This window comes from Monodelphis domestica, chromosome X (assembly GCF_027887165.1).
Source record: "Monodelphis domestica isolate mMonDom1 chromosome X, mMonDom1.pri, whole genome shotgun sequence".
Taxonomy (NCBI): Eukaryota; Metazoa; Chordata; class Mammalia; order Didelphimorphia; family Didelphidae; genus Monodelphis; species Monodelphis domestica.
The window spans coordinates 65,462,149-65,487,296 of record NC_077235.1 but is presented as its reverse complement, the minus strand read 5'-3'; the positions used below and the strand labels follow the sequence as shown (position 1 = coordinate 65,487,296).

Sequence of the window (25,148 nt, the reverse complement as noted above, 5' to 3'; positions counted from 1 at the left end):
GAGTCCCACTTCAGTGATTTACTACATAGCAGTGCTTGTTGGTGGATGAGGGAGTGTATGGCTATTGGATGAGAATGGTTATGTTTATCCATCTCTTGGTTAATGCGAGCAATTACTCCTTTCTTAGACCCCATGTTAGGAGCACCATCAGTTGTCACATTGGCTAGTTTAGCCCAGTCCAGCTCTAAATCCTTCACAGTTTGGGAAATTTTTTCATAGATATCCTCTCCTGTATCATCCTTTGATGATTTGCAGTGCAGCAACCTCTTCTGTGACTTTGAAATTGTCATTTGTCCGACGAATAAAAATTAGAAGTTGTGCAGAATCACAAACATCATTGCTCTAGTCGTGTACCAAGGAAAAGTAGGAAAGTTTTCTAGCAGTTTTGCAAATGCTGATGCAAATTGTCTTCCATTTCTTCAATCCTTCGTGTAAATGTAGATTTACTAACTGAAAGACACATCTCTTTGGCAACAGAAAGAAAGCACTCTTTAACAAATTCTCCCTCCACAAATGGTCTGGCTTGGCACCCTATTAGCTTGGCAATTTGAAAACTTGCTCTCAGTGATGAAATATTTAGCTGCTTCTGCTTCACGAAAGTATTTTGCTGAGTTGTCAATGTATTTTTCTGTTTTAATATTTTATCTTTTTTCACATCTCCGACCAAACAATCATATTTATCTTTATGTTGAGTTTGATAGTGTCAACACAAATTGTATTCTTTGAACACAGACACTATATTCTGGCATATGAAACACACAACTCTTTCCTTGTACTGCATGAAAAAGTACCCTACATTCCGAGTCAATTTTTCTCTTTCTTGACGTCACTGTTTCCTAGGGATTCCAAATTGCTATTAGTAAAATATCTCTATCTATCTATCTATCTATCTATCTATCTATCTATCTATCTATCTATCTATCTATCTATCTATCTACACACAGCCCTACAAAAACAATATACCAACAATAATTTTGCCCACACAGAGGCATACAGACTGCACTGCCCATCAATGCAGTCTGATCTATATCCATCAATGCAGCCTTCCCAGTCCATATCATTTCAGCCTCACCAATGACCATATTGGTAGAACTCCACTTTTAACTCACACTAGTGTGGTGCAGGAACTGGCACGATTACAGAGGCAGTTCCCCCACCACCTTTCCAGTTCACACTACCCTGTGCGAACTGCACTGTGATCTGGGAACTCACACAGGAATCTGATCGCATGGGTCTTACCCATGCGATCAGATTCCATGGCAGGAAAAAAATAAGGCATGCCACTAGTGTGTGTCCTCTTGCAGTCCGTATTTATGGATCTGTAATTATAGGCCATAATACGAAAAACATATGCCTCACTTCTCCCACATAGTACAATGGCAACCATACTCCCCCAGATGCACAACATAATGGCTCCTTATAACCTCCCTTTGCCCAAAAGTCCCTCCCCACATTAATACGCAATGGACCCCATACACCCCCAGATACACAACATAATGGCCCCTATTATATTGTGCATCTGGGGGAGTATGAGGGCCATTGTACTACCATGTTTCCCCAAAAATAAGACACTGTCATATTAATTTGACCCAAAAAAGGGGGTGTCTTATAAAACACCCAGTGGCTGTGGTGGGCTTCCCACAGTAGAGGCCCACCACTGATGTCACAGGTCAGATCACTGCTATCCAATGCCTATATACAGGTGGTGGTGCTGGGCCTGTGACACTGTATACCACTGTCTGGGATAGTGGAGGCTGCAGCAGTGGCTGTGATGGGCCTGTCACACCTTGCACAGGCCCATCACTGCCATCACTATACTGGGAAGCAGTACACACAGTGCAGAATCCCTTCCACCAGATTGCCGCTCACCATGCTGATGTCTTCCATTGTGCAGTCACATAATCCTTTGCGCAGCGCCTCGTTCTCATTCAGTTACTCTCAGAACAAGGCACCACACAAAGGATTATGTCACTGGAACTAGTACTGTATGTGAATGACGCCATGCTTTACAGCACCACCACATACAGTACTCCAGGAGCACAGGATGCATCCTCTCACTGACCACCAATGAAAGAGGTGCCCCTTCTGGAAGTGCAGTGGGGGTCGGATAAATGGCCTCAGAGGGCTACATGTGGCCTGTGAGCCATAGTTTGGGGACCCCTGCCCTAAAGGATGCAGCCAAAATGGCTGCAATTTCAAATTCTATCAGAAAGACTTCTTGGCTCAGGTTGGCTTCTTCTCAGTAAATATGATGACAAGTAGGAAACTGGAACTCAAGAACAAGGTCAGTGGGAACAGTTGAATCTCAGGTAGATAACTCTATATTGGAGATCGAGTAAATGATGGTGGGAAAAATCTCAGGTGCTGAGTCAATGGCTTCCAACCAAAAGTCCATTATTTCCCCTGGCAGGAAGTGATCTCTCCAAGCTCCCCAAGAGACAGAAACCAAAGGGTCCCCTGCAGCACTCTGTTCCTCTTTTTATATGCTCCTGAAACTCCTTGGAAATTTATCTTTTTATGTTCCATACATGAGCCACCCTTGGGTTGCAAAACCAAGCCTCTGACTTCTGCAAAACTTCTCCCTTCTCTATTATTCTTATAGAAGTAAATAAAGTGTCAATGTTGTCTTCCAACTTTTTTTCTTTTTAATTTTTTTATTTAATAAAATTTGTTCTCCAACATCTCAGTACTTCACTCCCTTCCCTACACCATAGAATGTATCACCCAACAAAAAGATATGTATAGATAGATTGTGGCTTTTCTGTTTCTATTTTTCAGTTCATTCTCTAGAGGTGGATATTCACAAGTTATTCTTCAAATATTAATTCTATAGCTGTATATAATGTTCTCTTAGTTCTACTCATTTCCCATTTTCACTACTTCTACATCTTTCCAAGTTTTAAAAAAATTAACCAGGTCATCGTTTATTATGTATGATACAATAATATTCCAACACAAATGCCAAAAATTGTCAAGCCACTCCCCAATTGATGGGCATTGCCTCAGATTCCAGGTTTTTGCCACTACAAAGAAAGCTGTTATAAATATCTTGGAACATATAGGTTCTTTTCCCTTTTCTATGAAGTCCTTAGGAAACAGAACCAGCACCATTATTGCTGTGTCTGTGAATTTTAAAACTACTCCACCCTACTCAGACTGTACTTTAGAAGATTCGATTTAGCTATCTCCTGATTGTAACAATAAAGACACTCTCTTTAACAGAATCAGGAATGTCTTGTAGTACTTTACATTACTCCACCCTACTTAGACATACTTTAGGGGAAGATAAAGTTGTAATCTCCTAATTAACAATGAAGGTACTTAGTTCTCACCTTATAGTGAAGCTAGAAATTTAAGCTAAGTCTGTTTTTAGACCTTAATACAAAAAAGGTGTTAAGTAACTATAAAGGTTAAATTAATCACAAAAAGGTCAAGTAACTAACAAAAGGTGAACTTAACAAAGAAGTGTGAAATAACTCTAAAAGATATAATCTAATCAAAGAAGGTGAGAACTAAAAGTATGGGCAGTCCTGGAGAAAGCCTTTGATGTGATTGGTAGATGTGAAAATTTAGAGGTGGAGACACAAGGGTAAAAGGTCTATATATTTGGGATTTTTTAATCTCTCCTAAACTCTTTTCCTGGAAAGTTGGATCTGGTTGATCACTTCCTGTGAGCAGCCTGGGCACCAGTTCGATCCTGGAACTCAGCCTGGAGGAGATCACTCAGATAGCTTCCTTGAGACAGTCTCGTGGTGAGTGATAAGACTGACTTCCTTTTCCCTTGGGCTCAGGGAGGCCCTTTTGGCCAAGGCCTTTAACTCCTGCCTGGCTCAGCCTGAGCTGGAGCAGTTTAAATTAACTCTTTCCTCTCTCTCTCTCTTCTCCTTAATTCCTTCTCTCCATATTAATTAAAATCACCATAATTTCCAGCTGACTTGGGTATTTTATTATTTGGGATTTTCCCTGGTGACCAATTAATTTAGATTTTAAGTCAAAATGCTAAAATTATCCTTTACATGTCTAAGATATACATGGTTTTATAACTCTCTGGACGTAAATCCAAACTGCTTTCAAAAATGGTAGGATCAATTCACAGTTAGACTAACAGTATATTATTGTCCTCATTTTTTCCACATCTGAGACTACCTTTAATTTGGAAAGGATAAGCAGAGATGAGACCATCTTGTATGCTCTTAAGGATAAAAAACAGATGTCACAGAGTTTCTTAGAATCTCAAGTTAAGAGGGATAATAAATTTCCTTACCACAAAGGGATTTGCAGGTGGTGCTGAGATAAAAATGCCCTGGAATTTGAAGTGTTTTATGAGAGTATTGAAATATAGCTCAAAGTTTCCTCTTTAATTAAAGTTGATCAATAGGAAGATCAAACTTTGATAGCTAACTTGAGAGAGGAAAACTAAACTTTTGAACAAAAGAGCTTCTTCACTCAGAGACAAAGAAGAGGCTTAAGTTGTTATATAAAATGCACAACAATGTACAGAAAATACAGGATCAATGCTTGATTTTCACAGAAGTCTTCTCCTTGTCTCTGAAATTCTACCCATCCTCCAAAACCTGGCCCTTAAAGCCAGCCTTCATGGAAGCCTTCCATGACCCTACCCCATCACCAACTTCATGTAGCACTTTATTCTCTTCACAGTCACTCCTACATTTGATTTATAAAGTTATATGTACACATCATACATGATAGCAAGAACCACATCATATAATTTTATTTCCTTTATATTCCTGCTTGCAATGAGCCAATGCTACCAAATAAACCCACAAAAATCATGTAATGCATACTATAACAAAAGGGGAAATTCTAATAGTGGAAATTCCATTGAAAATAACAAAATGGATAAAATATTTGGGCCATAAAGAGTGAACACTTTATCAATATCTATTGTCAACTAAAAGGCATTCTAGGACTCTTAAGTTGGTGCTTTGCCTGGCCTTCCCTATACCTATGAGATTGGTTTAATGGCATTCATATTACATGTAATTTGTGATTTGTAGGTTTTTTTCTCTCAGTATGGAAGGGATGGTGACTTGATGAATCTACTTCAGGGTCTTCAATATCAAAAATCCCCCCAGGACCTAGTAATATGTGATTTTGTGAGAAATTAAAAAAATTAAATTTTAATATGCCTCCTTCCTTAAAACAGTTAGGGCCTTCAACTGTGGGGGTGTGGGGGTGGAGGGGTGGGAAGCAGAAAGTCAAAGATCAAACTTTGAAAAACACCTGCAGTACAAGTAGGTGGGAAGAGAAAATGAAACTATATTAATAACAGTACATGCTGAGTTTCTAAAGGGATTGTTGGAGATTCTAATTACCTTATACAGTCATTCTTCATCCTACAAAGTAAGGGTATCTGATTTCAGAGTAGCATTAAATATTAATTCAAGTGAAAAATAAAGGTTGCAAGGTTTTTAGGTTTTGGAGCTTCATTTTCTTTTTGCCTAAACTAAACCAACCTCATAGATATAGGGAAGGTCAGGTAAGGAGATGAAGCAAATCACCAACTTCAGGTTCTAGAGAGGGGACTGGGGTATAAGGTTCACATAGGCATTATGGCCTGAGCAAAGTCTGGAACCCAGGTCTTCCTGACTTAAGCACTATAACTCACTGCCTTCCTTGTATCATGAAAACAATCAGGTTTAATGTGTCATTGATAAACAATAGTGTTTGCTTTAGAATGACTCCTGAATTCAGTAAGAGGAATGAATAATTCATTCATTTCTTAATGTCCCTAATATTCTGGGGGCCATCAGTCCATGACACCTTGACAGAGTCACACGTGGTAGCTGGGGAGACCACAGAGTGGTCCTTGGCAAGATGTGACTGCCCACTCTATCCCCCTTGCATGAATTCTTTCATCAATTCCCCTTACCTATGAATTGACATGATTATTATTCCCCCTAGTCTCAAAAGAAATAATGCAAGAGCAAAACATCTGTACCCTAATTCTCTCAAACATCACCAAAAGATCAGACCCTCAAACCCAATCCCAAAAAGACTATCATGGGTTAACTTTTACTTAGGTACATAATTCCCAGCAAAATTGCAGGTATAGGCCAAGCCCAAAACTTTCTCATGAAGCCAGCACACAAATCAATCATAGAGGTCCATACAATACCTACAGGTACAGTACAGGCACACTAAGCTTCAATATGCCTCAGTGACTCAATTACACAAATCAGTAACTCAAACTCCCTAGTATGCCACCTGTGACAAAATCATTTATCTGTATTCCATATTCTGTCTGTACTCACAATACAAAAATATAGAATGTGATTCAAGTGATTTGTTAAAGGTTAATGTATCACTTTTCCAATTATCTCTCTTTGATTATGTGTATTTGAGTGCCAAGAAAATGGGTATAAAAATAAAAACCAAGCCTGGGCATGGTGGAGCAGCTATCAGATGCAAAGCAGTCCCATGGCCATAATGATTAAGCTGTCTTCTGTTTGTTATTTATTTTGACTGATCATTCACCACCAGTTGGGAACCCCTGGAATCACGAGTGAGTCTGGACCCCGCCCGTGGCAGAAGATGTCCCATGAATGGAAAAAATCATGGTAATCAAGTAGCTTCTGAGGCTTTCCAAATTCTTTGGGCTAGTTACATCAAGGATTCTAAGAAACACATTTCCACATTCAGTTGTTCTAATTATGAACTTTATTGAATAACATACAAACCACAATAGATAGGCATTAGCAGGAAGTCCACTTGGTCCAGATGTAGCTGTCACCAGATGGCCCAAAGGAGGCAGTGGTAGTGGAGTTTTCTATTGGGGTAAACAAAGGGAGCTGGAGCCTCTTACAATCAATATAAAATAAGAGGACCTCAGGTACCTTGGAATACACCAATCACAAGGAAGACAGAGAGAGCTGAGAAAAGACTTGGGGAGGTCCTTGGTCTGTAAGGGCTTAATAAAGACTTATTGAATTGGATGTAAAGTCAAAGATTGCAGGAAGGGATAGCCATCCATTACCTTGGATACATGTATCTAAACATGGCCATTCTTGTTTGGAGTGAGCAAGCCCAATGGAGGCCGAGAATAGACTATTATACCTGAATTTACAAATAAGGTACCAAGAGTTTGGAAGATTATATATTATATTAGATGAATATTTACCACTCCTCTTTTAAGAATATATAAACAAATATGGATTTTCTTGAGATTCCCAAGTTACTAGTTTGGGTGGTTTTTTTTTCCATTAAAATACTTAGAAACTTTCACGTATAACTGTGACTAAGCACATGCGAATTCCCATAACCACTGTGTCCATCAAGCCCCCCAAACCTTTAGTGCTTCTTTGGGAAGTTTTAATTTTTTAAACTCTTTTTAAAAGATGACAACAGGGAAAGTATCATATAGAGTTTATAGTAAATGACCTCTGTTCAGTGCATATCCAGAGAAGAAATGATCAATTCCCAGTTTTATCTCCCTCTACCATGAGAAATCTACCCAGAAATCTAAATGCTTCTCTAGGAGAAATGATTAAGATGAAATCATGTAATAGGATCTACTAAGTCCATAGAACTCATCTCTTTAGATTTGTACAAAACCATTATATATAAAACATACCCACAAAATATCTACATGTTATGTGCCACTGTAACATAAAGAACTATACAATCCATGCACAAAAACAATCAGTTTCATTCATTCAATAGTTGCTTTTTTCTTTCCTTCCTAATTTAATACCTAAATTGGGCAATAATGCATTAGACATTATCTAGTTTAATCCCTGTTTTTTCCTCTATTTTTCCAAGAAGCTGTATGGATATCTTTTGTTTGTACAGCAGTCATTTCTGCATTTAACTTCACCATCCTCCCCTGACTCATGAGCCCTCCCTTGAAACAAACAGTAATAATTAAGCAAAACCAATTGAGGAGGTGACCACAACATTCTATATAACATCTGCACCCTTAGAGCCCCACTCCTCTGCTGAGAAAGAAGGGTGTTGCTTTATCATCTCTTTTCTCAGGCCAAGACTGGTTGTCACACAGGAATGTAGATTTAAAACTATAAGACTTCAAAGGCTATCCATTTCTTAATTTTACAGATGAAGAAACAGGAACCCAGTTAAACAACATGTGAGACTCCAGTAACTAGGGACTAAGGCAAACTTTGAACCCAGCTCTTCTTGAATCCAAATCTAATACTCTATTCACTGTAATGACTCTACTATTACTTAAATATAAATTATTCATTGTTGAGCTTTGATGTCATCTATGTTCATTTCATTGTGGCCACTGTATAAATCATCCTAATTCTGTTTAGTTTGGTCTGCACCAGCACATGCGGCTTTTCCTTCTCCATGTTCCTAAATGCATTAGTTCTTTCAATGGAATATTTCATGACATTTGTATACCACAACTTATTTCCAAATCAATGGTTCTCTCATTTCCACTCTAGTTTTCTTGCTACCATAAAGTCTTGAGTACCTACTCTCTACAAGAATTGTTCAAAAGTGCTGATGGAAACATGGACAGGCAAACCCATAAATTATGATGATCCCTAGGACAGATGAATAGAAGACAGACTGGAATGGAGAAAGACTTAAGGCAGGAGACCAACCCACCCAGAAGGCTATTGGAATAGCTTGAGATGATGGGGTGAGGAGATGAGTGTTGGCGGGTGTGTGATTTCAGGGAAGGATGTATGTGAGAAATGCTATGAATATAAAAAAGACATAACTTGGAAACACACTGGGATGTGTTAAGATGACTACAGGAGAGGAGAGGAGGATGACAATGAGGTTGCAAACCTGTGTGACTGTGAGAAATGTAGTGCCCTTGACAGTAAAAAGAAAGCAGGGAGCAAGAAAGTATATTTGTGAAAAGATCATGAGTTCTTTTTCAGATGGGCTGAGTTTCAGATGCCATGGAGACATCCTACTTTGACATGTCCAAAAGGAAGATAGGGATTTCAGACTACATTAGTCTGACTTCCTAGATGCGTGATGCTGGTTAAGTCACCTAACCACAATTGCCTAGCCTTTACCTTTCTTCTGCCTTGGAGCTGATACTTGTATCAATTCTAAAATAGAAAAAAAAATTTAAGACTTTGGGAATGTTAAATGGAAGCAACAGGCTGATGGGATCATCATGTGATCTGGTTTAGAGAGAAAAAAAGTCCAGGACTTGTGGGAAACCATCACCCCTGCTGTCTGACAGAGTCACAGTCTGGGGAAATGGAGCTGTAAGGCAACCCCCAGAAAATGAGGCCCCCACTGATCCCTCTCTGTGACCTCTCTCTCTCTCTTTAACTTCCCTCACTAATGGATGATTATTGTTCTCTCTTCAACACAAAAGAAATAATATAAGAGCGAAGACTTATAGAATAAACATATATCCCACCTTAAACCCGCTAGATTATTACCCTAAAAGATTACATTCACAGAATTAAAACCTAAAGATCATTACCCCCCTCCTTTCCCTCTCCACAGAGTTACACTCACTTCCATTACAAGCCAAGTAAGCCAAGAACATCAATCACCTTCAAGCCTAGGTTGACAGGACACACTTCGCTTGTTTGTTATATTACAATAGTCAAAGCAACATCTCCAAGTACCTGAGTGAAACACAAGAAAAATGTGACTTGGAAATTGAGGAAAATCCCAAACCTAGTCTGTCTTAAATTACCCTCTAACCCTGTACCTAGGTACAAAATGTTTTGTTACCCATCTCCTAAGTAATTGTGATTGACTGTGAAAGCTGACCAAAAGTAACAATGATCCTCCTACTGGTCAACTCCTAGGTCAGGGAGAACTAACCTCTGGATCACCCTGTTTATGTCATTCACCTATAGCAACAATGTTTCATTGACTATCACCATAGGCTACACATCTGTTGTTAAGTTCTATGGAAACGTATATGAAGAAAATTGATTGTGTGCCAAAGAAGTATGTAATCACTAGCTTATATAATAAATGAGCCTCCGTGCTATGGCAGAACACTATGTGATGCCTACTTACATGGGACTGAGTATATAGCGCTTCTCACCTCCATTACTTGACTGGATCATCACACTTAGGCAGAGAACCCTCACCCTCTGAGAGATCACTGGACGGTACTCTAAAATGACTGATCCATGGAACAAAACCACAAGACCCACCTGAATGTCCCAGAAAAAAGAAAGAAGAAAATAAGCATTTGGAGAGAATGGTCAACAATATCAAAAGCAATTGAGAACTAGATTTCATGACGAAGAGATCATTGGGCAATTTTGGAGAGAGAAGTTTCAAATGAATGATCATAATGATAGCTACTTTTTATGTAGTGCTTTAAAGATGGCACAAAATTTACAAATATTACCTAATTTGATCTGCACAACAAACCATGGAAAGTAGGTATTAGTATCCCCACTTTACATGTGGGGAAACAGCTTCTCGGAGAAGTTAAGTGACTTGTCTAATAAACATCTGAGGAAGGCTTTTAATTAAGGCCTTCCTGGCCCCAAGACGAACACTAGGTACTGAGTCACATAGGTTTGTAATGACAATTGAAGCCATAGAAAGGAAATTGACTTTATTGTTTTCATATCATTGAACATAAAACAAGGAATCATACATATGATTTTAGAAATAATTAATCCCAGATATTAAATCAAGTGTGTATTAAGTATAGTGGTAGATAAGTTTGGCATGTTGGAATTTATAGCTACCAATATACTTAAGAGCTTCTGTTATCAACTGTTAAGTGCACAGCTTGAATGAAATTTGATTGCTGATGAAGATTAACAAAAATGATCACTGAATCAGTTGTATAAGATGGAATTTATTATTAGAAGTATTTCCTCTTATAAGGATTTCTGTCAATAAGAAGATCCTTACATTATATGACCAAGAGAGGTAACTCTGGCTTGTCTTTAAGTCTATTCTCCAAAGACATTATGATGGATTGAGACTGACGGTATTAGTTATATGATCAATGATATACTTGAACCTTGTACTAGAATATATTAATTCTTAGCTAGCATACTCTAAACATGTGGTTCTGTTAATCACTTATGTAAATTAACTGTCAAAAACTTAAAAAGCAAACTGTTGAACATCTAAACAAGGTCTTTGCCACATTCTAGATAAGATGACCTCTAGCTCTTTTCACCCACAAATAAAGTTGAGTTCTTCAGTTCAGGATTCTGGCCCAGATATTTTTACTTTGAACAGCCAGATTACACAAGAGATTAAAAACAAGTAAGAGTAACCAGTCAAAATAAACCCAGAAATATAGGGGGACAATTAAAAGACTATTTTAATACAAATAAAGTCCAACTTAAACAACTGGAAAAATATTAATTGCTCACTGGTAGGCAGAGCCAATAGAGTAAAAATTACAATTCTACCTAAATATACTTATTCAGTTCCATACAAATTAAATCACCAGAATATTATTTAATGTATCTAGAAAAAAAAATTTTTAATTCATCTATAAGAACAAAAGGTCAAGAACTGACAAAGGGGAGCAGAGTCAAAATGGCAACTAACAGTGAAAGCTAGAATCGCTCCAAAAATCCTCTCAAATCAATTTTAAAATAGCACCTCAAAATATCTGGAATCACAGAACCAACAAGGGAACATAGTTTTGTGGCTCCCCTGAGCAAAACAACCTGAAAGGTAGTCATGGGATAAGAGGGAACTGGAAGTAAAACTGCACATAGGAATGTAGGCTACCTCTCCCCCCCACAACATACTATAACAGGTTACAAACCTGGGCATAATCCAACTTCAAAATCCTGATACCTGGCCTAAGGCAACAGAATAACATCCCACATACCCACCCTTGAAGTCCCAAATCCTGGCACCAGCCCACATTGAGGTCCTAAAGTACATAGGCTTGGCCCTTTCAGGCCTAAGGTTAAGCCCCTAGGAAAATCCCTCACAATGCTGAGTCCTATAAGCAATCAGCAAAGGGGACAGAATCAGCAGTGTTAATAACTCCCATTCCACAAGCAAAAAAGGGCTGGGGAAATGAGCAAACAGCAAAAGAAATATCTAATTTGGAAATTTTCTATTGAGCCAAAAAAAGAGCAAGATACGGATTCAGTAGGTGACAGTGAGATCAAAGCAGCCTTCAAAGAAAAATGGGAATTGGTCTAAGGTGCTAGAAGAGCTCAAAAAGGAATTCAAAAATCAAATGAGAGAGGTGGAAGGAAAATGGGGAAAAGAAATGAAAGTAATGCGAAAAGAAAATAAACAGCATTAAAAGCAAAATTAATCAAGTGGGAAAGGAGGCAAAAAAATCCAATGAAGAAAAGAGTTCCATGAAAAGTAGAATTGACCAAATGGAAAAGAAGGATTGAGGGAGACTGCCAGCGGTTCCCTCAAGAAAGGAAAGATAGGAATTTTGCCGCTTGGGGGAAGGATCTGAAGTCAGGAGGGATGGAAGAAAGAATCAGCCATGAATCATACGATACGAGCCCCACAGAGATTAGCTCGGCCAGTCCCTCATTTCCCAAGGACAGGAGACCCTAAGGTGACTATAAAACAACCAATGGGAATCAGAACTGTCTTCAGAAATAGGTAAAGAGCAAGCCCAGTCCCATCTAGCCTCCCTTGATACATGGACTTTTATGGCTCATGGTTAGGGGATAGAGCAGGAAAGGTAAGTCAGAGAGACAAAAGAAATTGCTTAAGAAAAACTGAGCATGGCCAGAGGCCGAGCTCTAAGAGAGATAAGTAAAAGGAGTGAAAGTAAGGAAGGAAGAAAGGAAAAGTAAGAAAGAGTGAGAGAGAGAGATATGGGGAAGAGGCTGGCCGCTGTGTGGCTCGTCTGTTATTAACATTCATATGCAAACATACATAATACATAGTAATTAAAGACATAGGAGATTATCATTGGTAGAAAGGTAAATTGTCATAAGATAAGAGCAGATCCTTTTTCAGCCTGGGAAAAACAAAGAAACCTGATTTCGTGCCTAAAGCTGGGGGACGCTGGGATCAAGGGTCAAAGGCTTTACTTTACAGTGGAGGGGCTTACTCTCAATGGAATTGGCTCAGAGAGGGAAAAACAACCAGAATCAATGGGGTATGGAATCCTATCTTTCCCTATAGAGAAGGAGACAGGGAATAAGAAAGGAGTGGTGGGGAGGAGAGAACTATAAGGGAAGGGGAATTGGGAGGGTGATTAAAACAGCCTCTAAAAAAGTAGAAGGGAAATAAGAAGGGTGGTGGTGGGAAGGGGAGTAATGTAAGGGACAGGGGAGTGATTAGAAGCAAAACACTTGTGTGGAGGAACAGAGTAAAAGGAGAAAGTGCATGATTAAAGGAGAAAAATAAGATGGAGAGGAATACACAAATAGTCATCATAACTGTGAATGTAAATGGGATGAACTCACCCATAAATGAAAGCAGATAATAGACTGGATTAAAAACCAGAATCCTACCATACATTGTTTACAAAAAAACATTTGAGGCAGGTAGGTAGACACACACAGAGTGAAGGTTAGGGACTGGAGTAAAATCTATTGGGTTTCACTGAGATTAAAAAAAGGAGTAGCAATCATGATCTCAGACAAAGCTAAAGCCAAAATAGATCTGATTAAAAGAGATAAAGAAGGTAAATACATCTTGATAAAAGGTACTACAGACAATAAAGTAATATCAACACCAAATATGTGCACCAAATGGTATAGCCTCCAGATTTTTAAAGGAAAAACTAAAGGGACTTAAGAAGGAAATATATAGTAAAACAATACCAGTGTATATCACCCTAATTCTATCAGAATTAGATAAATCTAACCAAAAGTAAACAAGAAAGAAGGAAGCAAATAAAATTTTTGAAGAGCTAGATTTAATAGATAAAAAGGAATATGTCTTCTTTTCAGCAGCACATTGTGCATATACAAAAATTGATCATGTACTAGGACAGAAAAACTTCACAAAAGCAGAAATAATAAATGCATTTTATCAAATTATAATGCAATAAAATTATAATCAATAAGGGTTCATGGAACGGCAAATTAGAAATTAATTAGAAACTAAAAAATGTAATTTTTCAAAATGAGTATGTCAAAAACAAATCCTAGAAACAATCACTGATTTCACTGAAGAAAATTACAATGAGAAGACAACATATCAAAATTTGTGGGATACAGCTAAAGCAGTACTAAGGGGGAAATTTCTATCACTGTGTTTATCTCAATAAATTAGAGAAAAAGCAGATCAGTAAAATTGAGCATGCAACTAAAAAAAAAAACTAGAAAAAAAACAAATTTAAAATCCCCAGAGAAATCACTCTCATTAGGGAAGAGCCTTACAGTAAATTCAGGAAAAACATAGATAAAAGAGTTACAGGGCAACAGAAAATTCTGGCAATTTGGACTTTCAGGCTCTTCCATCTCATTTGGAAAATTTAAATTATTCCATGCCAATTACATTGACCAGAAATGAGCTTTCAGGTAACCTCAAATGCGATCAAGAATTTGGATTAAATGGGAGTAGAATCCAAAATGCCTGGGGTAGAGAACAGGCAGATGACGAGGAAAACTGTGATATATCTTCTCTGATTTCTCTTTTGACATAATTTGAATAAATGGGTTTCTTAGCTGTTTTCAATATGTATTCACTGTGGAATTGGTATTTAGTGGGAAGGGAGTCAAATCTTCGGTATAAAGCTTCAGATCCTTCTTCCTCTCCAATAGTGACACAGTGAACAGAAAGTAGACTTAACCCTAAAACCTCAGTGCCAAAACTAACAATATTTAAATGAGCAAATAGAATTCTCTCTGAGGATGCAAAAAGGTGATCTCTGGTGACAACCTCCCACTTTACCTTCTGACAGGAATGAAAGTCTCCCTTGAAGAAAAGTGTAAGGAGAAGAGTCTAGTGTTGTTCAACTCCCTTTCAGTCATATAATAAAGTCCCATGTTGGAGGTGGAAGGAATAGCCCTCATCACAGGTGGGAGCTGTCTCCTTAGAAAGAGTTTCTGAATTTTCTTTCTGTCCTGTGGTCCTTTCATATTTTATTTTCTCAAGCTCAGCCCAGAATGTTCTGAATGGGGCTACCTGACTAGAAATTTTAGCCCAAATCACTCCAGGCTTTAACTGAATGGCCAATAAAAGCCCCAGCCAAATCTAAAAGCCTAATCTCAATCCTTTTTCTCCTACAGCCTTTAATAGTAGAATATTCTTTCCTTCTTGATACTCTCTTCTCTAGGTTTTCTAAACACCTCTCTCTTTGTTCTCCACCTACCTATCTGATTGCCTCTTCTCAGTCTCCAGATCACATCCTCTAACCAGAGGTGCTTCTCTGGGTTCTGTCCTGGACGCTCTTCTCTACTTTCTATGCTTCACATGGTGATCTCATCAGCTCCCATGTATTTGATTATCATCTCTGTGCCATGACTCTCAAATTTACCTATCCTATTCTGGCCTCTCTGTTGACCCCCAATCTCATATTTCCAATTGTGTTTCAGACCTCTCAAAGCGGACATCTTAAATTCAACATGGCCAAAACAGAACTCATTACCTTTCGCCCTAGATCTTCCCATCCTCCTACCTTCTCAATGCCTATTGGCAATGACATCCTCCTAAGTCCCTGAAACTCACAACCCAGGAATAATCTTAAATTCTTCAGCATCTCTTACCCATCATATTCATGATGTTATCTCTGCAATATCTCTCAAATACATCCCCTTATCTTTTCTGAAACTGACATTGCCTCATGTTGGATTAATATAATAGCTTGCTAGGGTGTCTACTTGCTTCAAGTCTCTCCTCACTGCAATTCAACCACTACAGGGATTTTCTAAAGCTCCAATCCAATTATGGCACTCCTTAACCAATTAATTTTAGTGATTTCCTATTGACTCCAGGAGCAAATACAAAATGTTGTTTGGTATCCTTTATGACCTATCCCCCTCCTACCTTTCCAGTCTTTTTACACCTTATTCCCCAACACATAAATCTACAATTCAGTAGCACTCCTTTCCTGGAAGCTTCACAAATAAGATACTCCATCTCTCAGTTCTGGGAATTCTTTTTGGCTTTTCCCCTTACCCAGGACAATCTCCCTTCTTCACTTGAACTACTAACCTCCTTGCCTTCAGATCTCAACTAAAATGTCACATTCTACAGTAATCTTTCCTTAACCCATCCTAATTCCAGGGCTTTTTCTCTTTATTTTTAGTTATCCTGTAAAAAGTTTGCTTTGTGCAGTATATACTTGTCTGCATGTTACAACTCATTAGATTTTGAGCTCCTTGAGGGCTGAGTTCAATCAATTACATCCCAAAGTTCATTCTGGATCTTCTGATACAGTGTAGGTTTCTTTATGGCACTTTTTCCAAACAGTTCACTTTCTTGATTTGAGGAGTTAGCAAGCTTCTTTTCTTGAAATTTCTCTCAAAAATTTTTAAATCTTGAATTTCATGAAAATTATATAATAAAACAGAGGAGGGTGTTGACCAACACCCAGATCAACTCAGGAAATATGGTTGAGTTATGTGGTATATAAATCAAGTGTCAAAAGAAAAACAAAAAAAATAGAAGAAAAAAATTAAATTTGGGGAGAAAAGAAAATCAAAACCAAACCGAAAATATCAAAATCTATGTATATAAAAATTTCTGCATAGGCAAAAATAAATCCATAACAAGTCCCTGTATTAGGGTTCAATTAAAGTAATTTCTGTACCACAAGTCTGTAGGATAAATGCAGTAATATAGCACTTAGTCATTGGCAGCCAGGACTACAGAAAGTTGCTATACTATGAAAGAGTAAAAAAGGGACTAGATTTTGAAGTAAGGGAAGTATGATTCCCTGGTCTGATTTTACCTTCACTCTCAGGGATAGGGGAGCCAAAATGGCAGCCAAACTAAGGTACTTGTTGGAATGTGGCAAGGGGAACACCTGTGTCTGATGTATGTCCAACAGCTGCTACCTCAAATAAGTCCTCTATCTTAGCGCAGATCTCATTAATCTCACAAGGATTGTTGGTTTCCTTGACCTTGTGTTTCGGGTGAATTTCAAAACTATTCCACCCTAATCAGACCATTCTTCAGAAGACCTGATTTAGCTATTTCCTGATCAATAACAATAGAGATACTTGGAATAACAGAATCAGGTCCTGGAAACCCAAATTCTCCACCCTACTCAGTGTAACAAGATTAGGAAGGGCTGCATCAAACTCAAGATTTAATTATTTGAGAAAATGGCCTTCAACAGACATGTGCAAAAAAAGGACAGACCTATGGATGATCCTAAGTCAAGCTTGAGTCACCATTGGTACATGTAAGACGCAGGAAGTGAGATAGAGAACAGCCTTGGGAGTTCTCAGGACTCCCTGTGAGGAGGGCTAGAGTTGAGTTTGATCCTGGAGCTCGAGCTTGGAGGAGCCCCACAGACAGCTTTCCTTCAGAACGGTCACATGAATGATAAGGACTGACCCCTTTCCCTGCCTTGGCTCTCCAAGGCCTTAACGCCCGCTTTGGCTCAACCTGAGCCAGAGTGGTTCTGAGTTAAACTCCTTTCCTTCTTTCCCCCTCTCTCCCTATTTTCTTCCTCCTGTTGTAATTAAATCACCATAAAAATTTGGCAGCTGACTTGGATATTTTATTATTTGGAATTTCCCTTAGCAACCATTTAAATTTAGATTTTTTCAGTCTCAACCATAATTTTCACCCTTTACATTCGTTGGCACTGTACAATGGCTCTTTTGTGATCCCTTCTCCTGGAATCAGACACAATTATTAATCACAGTCCCACAATATCAATCAATGGCAGGTTTCCATAGTCTAAAGCTTTTGTGGTATGCATTGATATTAGAGCTAATAGATATTGTAAATTTATCCTTCAAAATCCAAAACCTTATTAACATTGGTTACATGTACTTCAAGTACAAGAAATAAGAAAGGAAAAAAACAAATATTCTTATTGCAAATAAGAACAATAATAAAAAAGTCAGGAATTCAATGTGTCAGCCAAAACAGTGTATGCTTGTTTTTATCTTTTTATCTCTTTTATCTCCAATGCATGTGACAGGATATAATCAGTGTCGATAGAAGGTACCCGTTTTATGTGTGAGCAATGAATCCAAGAGTCCTTTCCGCCAATTTTGATGACTGTTGGAGTGGTTAACAGTACTTGAAATGGACCTTGTGTTTAAAATTGTATTACAGAGACTTCTTTACTATAGAGAGGGGAACAGACTGAAACAGTTAACACCAATAAGGAAATGAAGTCTGAAAAGGTTTAAAATTCACCTACAGACTCGTTGAGGTCCCTTCCCCCCCAACCCCCAAGAGTACCATCATTTATCTAGATTCCTTTGGTCACACCTCTGGGGTCCCCCAGGGTGAGGGTGGTTTCCACTCTGAGTACAGTGTGAACAAACCCCATTTGGGGTGTTTTGTTGTGAAGTATCAGTTGCCTCATTTGGATTATCTCTATTATTGTTTCTATTATTATGATTATTTCTAAAATTATTATTTCTGAAATTACCATTATCCCTGAAATTTGTTATTGAGTATCTGATTCCAGTTTCTACAGTTTAACATTAGGTGATCTCTTTTTCCACATAAACAACACTTTGGTTATTTGTGGATTTTTTCTTTTTCTTTTTCAATTTCTTCTCTTAAAATTTTAATTTCTTTCTTTAAAGCCTCTACTAAATCACTGTTATTGTCATCTTTCTTCTGGTGACCATTAGAGACGTAAAATGCTACACTCCTCAATTCCTCAAGATTCATATTATACCAGTTTGGGCAGTTGGTTTTAAAATAATATTTGGTCACTTTACAACAGTTCTCTATAAATTATTTTCTTATCTGTCTGATATCTCTTCTCTCAAAAGATCCAGGTCTATATATGGATTTTCATTTCATTATTTTGCTTAAGATTCTCAAACTTCATCCATGTACCAGGCCTATCAGAATAAGCTCTCATAGCTCTAAGTAATGTCTCTCTAGCCTGGCAGTTTTAAGTAATATTCTACTCTATTGGGGTCCCATCTTGGGTCTTGCTGGGGCCAATGAATTGTTCTCCTTTCCTGGGCCTGATTGTCAAGAGAGATGATTTTATTTTAATCCCTTTCTGTCAAAAAAGCATGGAGCAAATTTTCTATATCTAACCATGAAGTATCATCAGTCCAATAAATGCTTTCAAGCTTTTTAATAACCTCAATAGTTTCATCTTCAAAGTAAGGGGTATTTTGCTTGGATCTCAATATTTTGGGGGGTGAAGGGTATATGGTATCTTAAGGACACCACATATCCAGTTTAATTGAAGGTGGGTACTTCCTTTAAGGGGAATAAACTTTTAGCTGAATTATTTTCAGTTTCTGTTACTGGAGTTGATGTTTGAGAAGCCAGAGTAGGTAATTGGTGCAGGAGGGGGAAATAGGTTAGGTAGAAAGAGTCTGGGTAGATATAGAGGTAGTTAAAACAGGACGAGGAACATGGAGAGGTAAATCTCTCTTCTGAATCTGGGGATTTCTCAAGTTTTTCTCAAGGTCTTTTATATGGTCTTGAGCCCCCCCCCCCAAACTATCCTCCAGTTATTCTTCTGAAGGTCACTTGAGATATTTTCCAGTTGTCTTTTAAAGTGAGCTTTTAGTTCAGCTTTGAGGTCAAGGATTGGTTGAGTAGTGGAAGGGATCAGTTGGATTGAGCAGGAAATGTGTTGGACAGGACAAATTGGGGATCATCCTAGTGCAAACATTAAAAACATGGAAATAGGTTCTGATCAAGGACACATGTAAAACCCAGTGGAACTGTGTGTTGACTATGTACAAGGGTGGGGGGAGGGGAGGGAGGGAAAGAATATGATTCCTGTAACCAAGGAATAATGTTCTAAATTGACCAAATAAAATTTTCAAATTAAAAAAATCATCTGTTGCTCTCATTCTTTCAGTTTACTGTCTTAATTTTCTATTTTGTGCATTGGTGCTACCACTAAAACAAAGCTTTGGAATGACATAAAAATTTGTTTCTATGCAGTAAAGTGAATTGGTTTCAGGGATTCTGATTATGGAAAATCTTGGTTCCAAAACTAACCTTCTTTTTGGGTTCCTCAGATTCTGGTTTAAATATTCCTGGCAAAATATTTTTACTCTAAAATAAGAAATTTAATCAGTTGGTTTCTTACAAAGATATATCTATGAGGTGTCTTCAAAGCAATTTGAAAAATATTCTCTTCAAAGAACACAAATTATCTAAGGTTCAGTTTAAAAATCTTTATGAAACATATATAGACAGAATTAACTCCAGGGGACAGATATCTTTGTACCTCCCACCCCAAGAAGCATCATTTAATTTTAACACCTTGTATATGCTTAGATTGGCTTTAGGAAATGAATACCCTTACCAAATGACTTACTGGAACATTTGGGCAGAAGATGGAAATAAAAAATTCAGTCTTACAAGCTGCTCAACAATTGGCTTTGAAACCTAATCTCTGTAGTTAAATCTATCAGCTTTGATGAGAGAACTTCACCTTACACAAGAAAGGAGCTAAGGTTTTGGCCATGACACCCCACAAGACATTCCCCTAACTCTTTCTAACATTTAGAGAGAAATAAGCCAGAGCAAGCATGGAGACCCTAACCAAGGTGAAAATGAGCATCCTGTAAAATGAGATAGACCAAGAACATTGCTGAAAACTGTATGAGGGGATTGAAAATCCAACATCCTGTAATGGTCAAATTAATGCTAGTATTGATGGGTAAAGATGTGGATGATATCCCAGACTTTTTTAACATTAGCTAAAGCTAAAACACCTGATAAAATTGTCTCTCTAATGACCTATGTCCATAACAATGGAAATAAGAGAAAAGGCAAAAACGAGTTGAAAAAAAAATCTCAAAAATAAAGCTGCTCACAGTAGTACCTCCTCAGTTTCAACCTCTGTTGACTATAATCATTGATATTTTGGACTCCCATGGGTGACTGAGGAAGAGTCTAGGCCAGCATTGGCAAACCTTTTAGCGATTGCATGCCCAAACTGCACCTTTAAGCTGCCTATGGGCCCTGCCCACTCATTACCTCAGATAGTGGACAGGAAGTGCTCACATTTGTAGAGGTGGGAGATGTGAAAAATGTCCTCAGGCACTATGGAGAGAGGGAACTGAGCAGTCCCCTCCAGTATGCATGCCACATTTTTGCCAGCATGGGCCTTGGTCCTAGGGCTTCCTGAATCACCAAGCAGGCTCCTATTCTGTCTGCATGGTAAACAGAAAGGACTTTGGAAATGTGGTGGTTCCCTTATATCTTTATTCTAGGATGAAAAGGACATTAGGATGATTTGACACTATTCCTTAGTTTCATGCCTAAAAACAGCTCTCCCTGCCATCATACTAACATTCTGATGTTAAATACTCCTTCCCAATAAGTACTTACTTCCACTTGTAAGGATTTATTTTTCATATGCTATATTATTTTGACATAAGGGTCCTGGATTATAAAAGTTCAGATTCAGTTCCTGGATATTAGGGAGAATTCCTGAGCCACCTGGTTCTATTTAGTCTATAGATTTTTGCATTTACTTTGTGCTGAGAAACATGGTCCTTTCACAGACTCTGGCCAATAGGAAAAGTTCTATAATTATACTTTTCTGGCCTACATGAGCTATCTGTGGGGATAAAGAGGGGTGAATAGGTTGATGGATCACCTAATTAGATAATTCCTAATTAAAGATACCTTGGGATATTCAAGGGAGGGGCTGAAAAATGTGCTCCCAAAACATATGTAGGTACCTGGGCTAGGAGTTTCTGTTAATCTTATGATGGTCCATAGAGTCATTTGACCACAATTAGTATGTCTTGGCAAATCAAATAAAAATTATTTTAAAATTAAGAAAAATTAGTTTTTCAAGATTATTTTAATTGCTACACATTGACCTTTTGATCAGACTCAGTGCAAGATAAAGTTTATAGAATAGGGAGGGAAATGCTGTTGCAGAGATGAAAACAGGAGAACTTATGGCATTATAAACGAATAGATTAAAATTATATTGAAAACATATTCTCTTTACTATGAATTTCCAAATTAGGGTTTGCATGTTTTTGTAAATGCTCAAATATCTTAGAATTTGTGGGGGAGGGGTAGATCTTGCAGCTACCTAGAACTAAGCTTACATACAAACATCACTTAAGACATAAAATCATGACTTCCGGTTAAGATGGCGGCTTAGAGAAAGCTAAAGTTCAGATCTCCGGAAAACCCTTCCCGACCGATCTCAAACTATAAGCTCCTAAGGTGCCGAAATTCAAAACGATCAACAGCACAGACCCTGGGAACCCTCCTCCTGGACCTGGACCCGGATCAAAAGGTACGGCTCCCCTCAAAAGCCAGAACCCGAGATCACTCGGACCTAAGGGGTAGGAGCGCAGAGTCCAAGGCTCCGGGAAGCCGCAGCCCGGCCCGGCTCAGAGAGCAGGGTCCTCGGAACAACAACCCTCAGGGCCTTCTATCCGAGTCCCAGTGAAAGTCACTGCCTGGAGCAAGACAGCCTCACAGGCTGGATCCTGCTATCCAAGTCTCAGTGAAAGTCCCTGCCCTCGGAGCTTGGGGAAGCTGCAGCCCATCCCCCCGCAGGCCGACGAAACAGCCTCACGGCCAGCTATTCTGAAGGCAACTTCCGGAAAGCAATGTGGTCCGACCCTTCCATTCCAGTTCCAGTGAGGCATATTCAGTTTAACCCAGGGAAAGCTCATAGAACTGACAATCTGCCCAGGACTAAAGCCTCTGATCACCAGACAGAGATAAGAAAAGCTAATCCTCCACATTCAGAGATGGCAAACTCCACAGAAGCACAGAAGCCCCAAAATACCAAGAAAAATAAGAAGAAAGGGGCAACTTTGGACACATTCTATGGAGCCAAAATACAAAATACAGAGCAGATAGAAGAAGATATACAAGAAAATGCTCCAAAATCTTCCAAAGGAAATGGAAACTCTCCACAAACCCATGAAGAATTTGAATCAGAAATGACCAAAAAGATGGAAGCCTTCTGGGAGGAAAAGTGGGAAATAATGCAAAAGAAATTCACGCATCTACAAAACCAGTTTGACCAAACTGTAAAAGAAAACCAGGCTTTAAAGCAAGAACTAATAAAGCAAAGCCAAACCACCAAGAAATTAGAAGAGAACATAAAATATCTCACCGACAAGGTGATAGATCTGGAAAATAGAGGGAGAAGGGATAATTTAAGAATAATTGGACTCCCAGAAAAGCCAGAAATAAACACCAAACTGGACATGGTGATACAAGATATAATCAAAGAAAATTGCCCAGAGATTCTAGAACAAGGGGGCAATACAGCCACTGACAGAGCTCACAGAACACCTTCTACACTAAACCCCCAAAAGACAACTCCCAGGAATGTAATTGCCAAATTCCAAAGCTATCAAACAAAAGAAAAAATCCTACAGGAAGCCAGAAAAAGACAATTTAGATATAAAGGAATGCCAATCAGGGTCACACAAGACCTTGCAAGTTCTACTCTGAATGATCGTAAGGCATGGAACATGATCTTCAGAAAGGCAAGAGAGCTGGGTCTCCAACCAAGAATCAGCTACCCAGCAAAACTGACTATATACTTCCAAGGGAAAGTATGGGCATTCAACAAAATAGAAGACTTCCAACTTTTTGCAAAGAAAAGACCAGAGCTCTGTGGAAAGTTTGATACCGAAAATCAAAGAGCAAGGAATACCTGAAAAGGTAAATATTAAGGAAAGTGGAAAAATGTTATCTTCTTCTTTTACTCAAACTCTCTTCTATAAGGACTACATTTATATCAATCTATGTATACTAATATGTGGGGAAAATGTAATGTATAAATAGGGGGTAAAGAAAGACCAAATAGAATAATGGTTCTCACACAAAGATTCACATGGGAAGGGGAGGGGAAGAAAACTCCTATAAGAAGGAGAGGAAGAGAGGGGGGAGGGGGGTTACTTAAACCTCAATCTCAGGGAAATCAGCTCTGAGAGGGAAAAACATCCAGATCCATTGGGATCTTGAATTCTATCTTACCCAACAAGGGTAAGGAGAAGGGAAAACCAAGGGGGGGAGGGGGAGAGGGAAAACAAAAAGGGAGGGAAAGAGAGGGGGGAGGGGGAGGGAAGAAAAAGGGAGGGACTAAAAAGGGAAACATCAAGGGAGGGGACAAGGGGGACTGATTCAAAGTAAATCACTGGACTAAAAGGTAGAGCCGAAGAAGAAAAGGTTAGAATTAGGGAAGGCAATCAAAATGCCAGGGAGTCCACAAATGACAATCATAACTTTGAACGTGAATGGGATGAACTCACCCATAAAATGTAGACGAATAGCAGAATGGATTAGAATCCAAAACCCTACCATATGTTGTCTCCAAGAAACACACATGAGGCGGGTTGACACCCACAAGGTCAGAATTAAAGGATGGAGTAAGACCTTCTGGGCCTCAACTGATAGAAAGAAGGCAGGAGTGGTAATCATGATATCTGATAAAGCCAATGCAAAAATAGACCTGATCAAAAGGGATAGGGAAGGTAATTATATTTTGTTAAAAGGGACTATAGACAATGAGGAAATATCATTAATCAACATGTATGCACCAAATAACATAGCACCCAAATTTCTAATGGAGAAACTAGGAGAATTGAAGGAAGAAATAGACAATAAAACCATACTAGTGGGAGACTTAAACCAACCATTATCAAATTTAGATAAATCAAATCAAAAAATAAATAAGAAAGAGGTAAAAGAAGTGAATGAAATCTTAGAAAAATTAGAATTAATAGACATATGGAGAAAAATAAATAGGGATAAAAAGGAATACACCTTCTTTTCAGCACCACATGGCACATTCACAAAAATTGACCATACACTAGGTCACAGAAACATAGCACACAAATGCAAAAAAGCAGAAATAATGAATGCAGCCTTCTCAGATCACAAGGCAATACAAATAATGATTAGTAATGGTACATGGGAAACCAAATCTAAAACCAATTGGAAATTAAACAATATGATACTCCAAAACCGATTAGTTAAAGAAGAAATCATAGAAACAATTAATAATTTCATCGAGGAAAATGACAATGGCGAAACATCCTTTCAAACCTTTTGGGATGCAGCCAAAGCGGTAATCAGAGGTAAATTCATATCCCTGAATGCTTATATTAACAAACAAGGGAGAGCAGAGATCAATCAAT

At 38.4% G+C, this 25,148-nt stretch overlaps 1 long non-coding RNA gene and 1 other non-coding gene across 2 annotated transcripts in view; both read right to left on the bottom strand.

Annotated features, from left to right (window-relative positions):
• LOC107650312 (uncharacterized) overlaps positions 1–25,148 on the bottom strand; it is a 154,614-nt gene that overhangs the window by 34,843 nt on the left and 94,623 nt on the right. The window lies entirely within an intron of this gene.
• On the bottom strand, positions 6,803–6,861 carry MIR7383-4 (microRNA mir-7383-4). Its single transcript, NR_127658.1, has one exon. It is a non-coding gene; the product is annotated as a microRNA mir-7383-4 (primary transcript).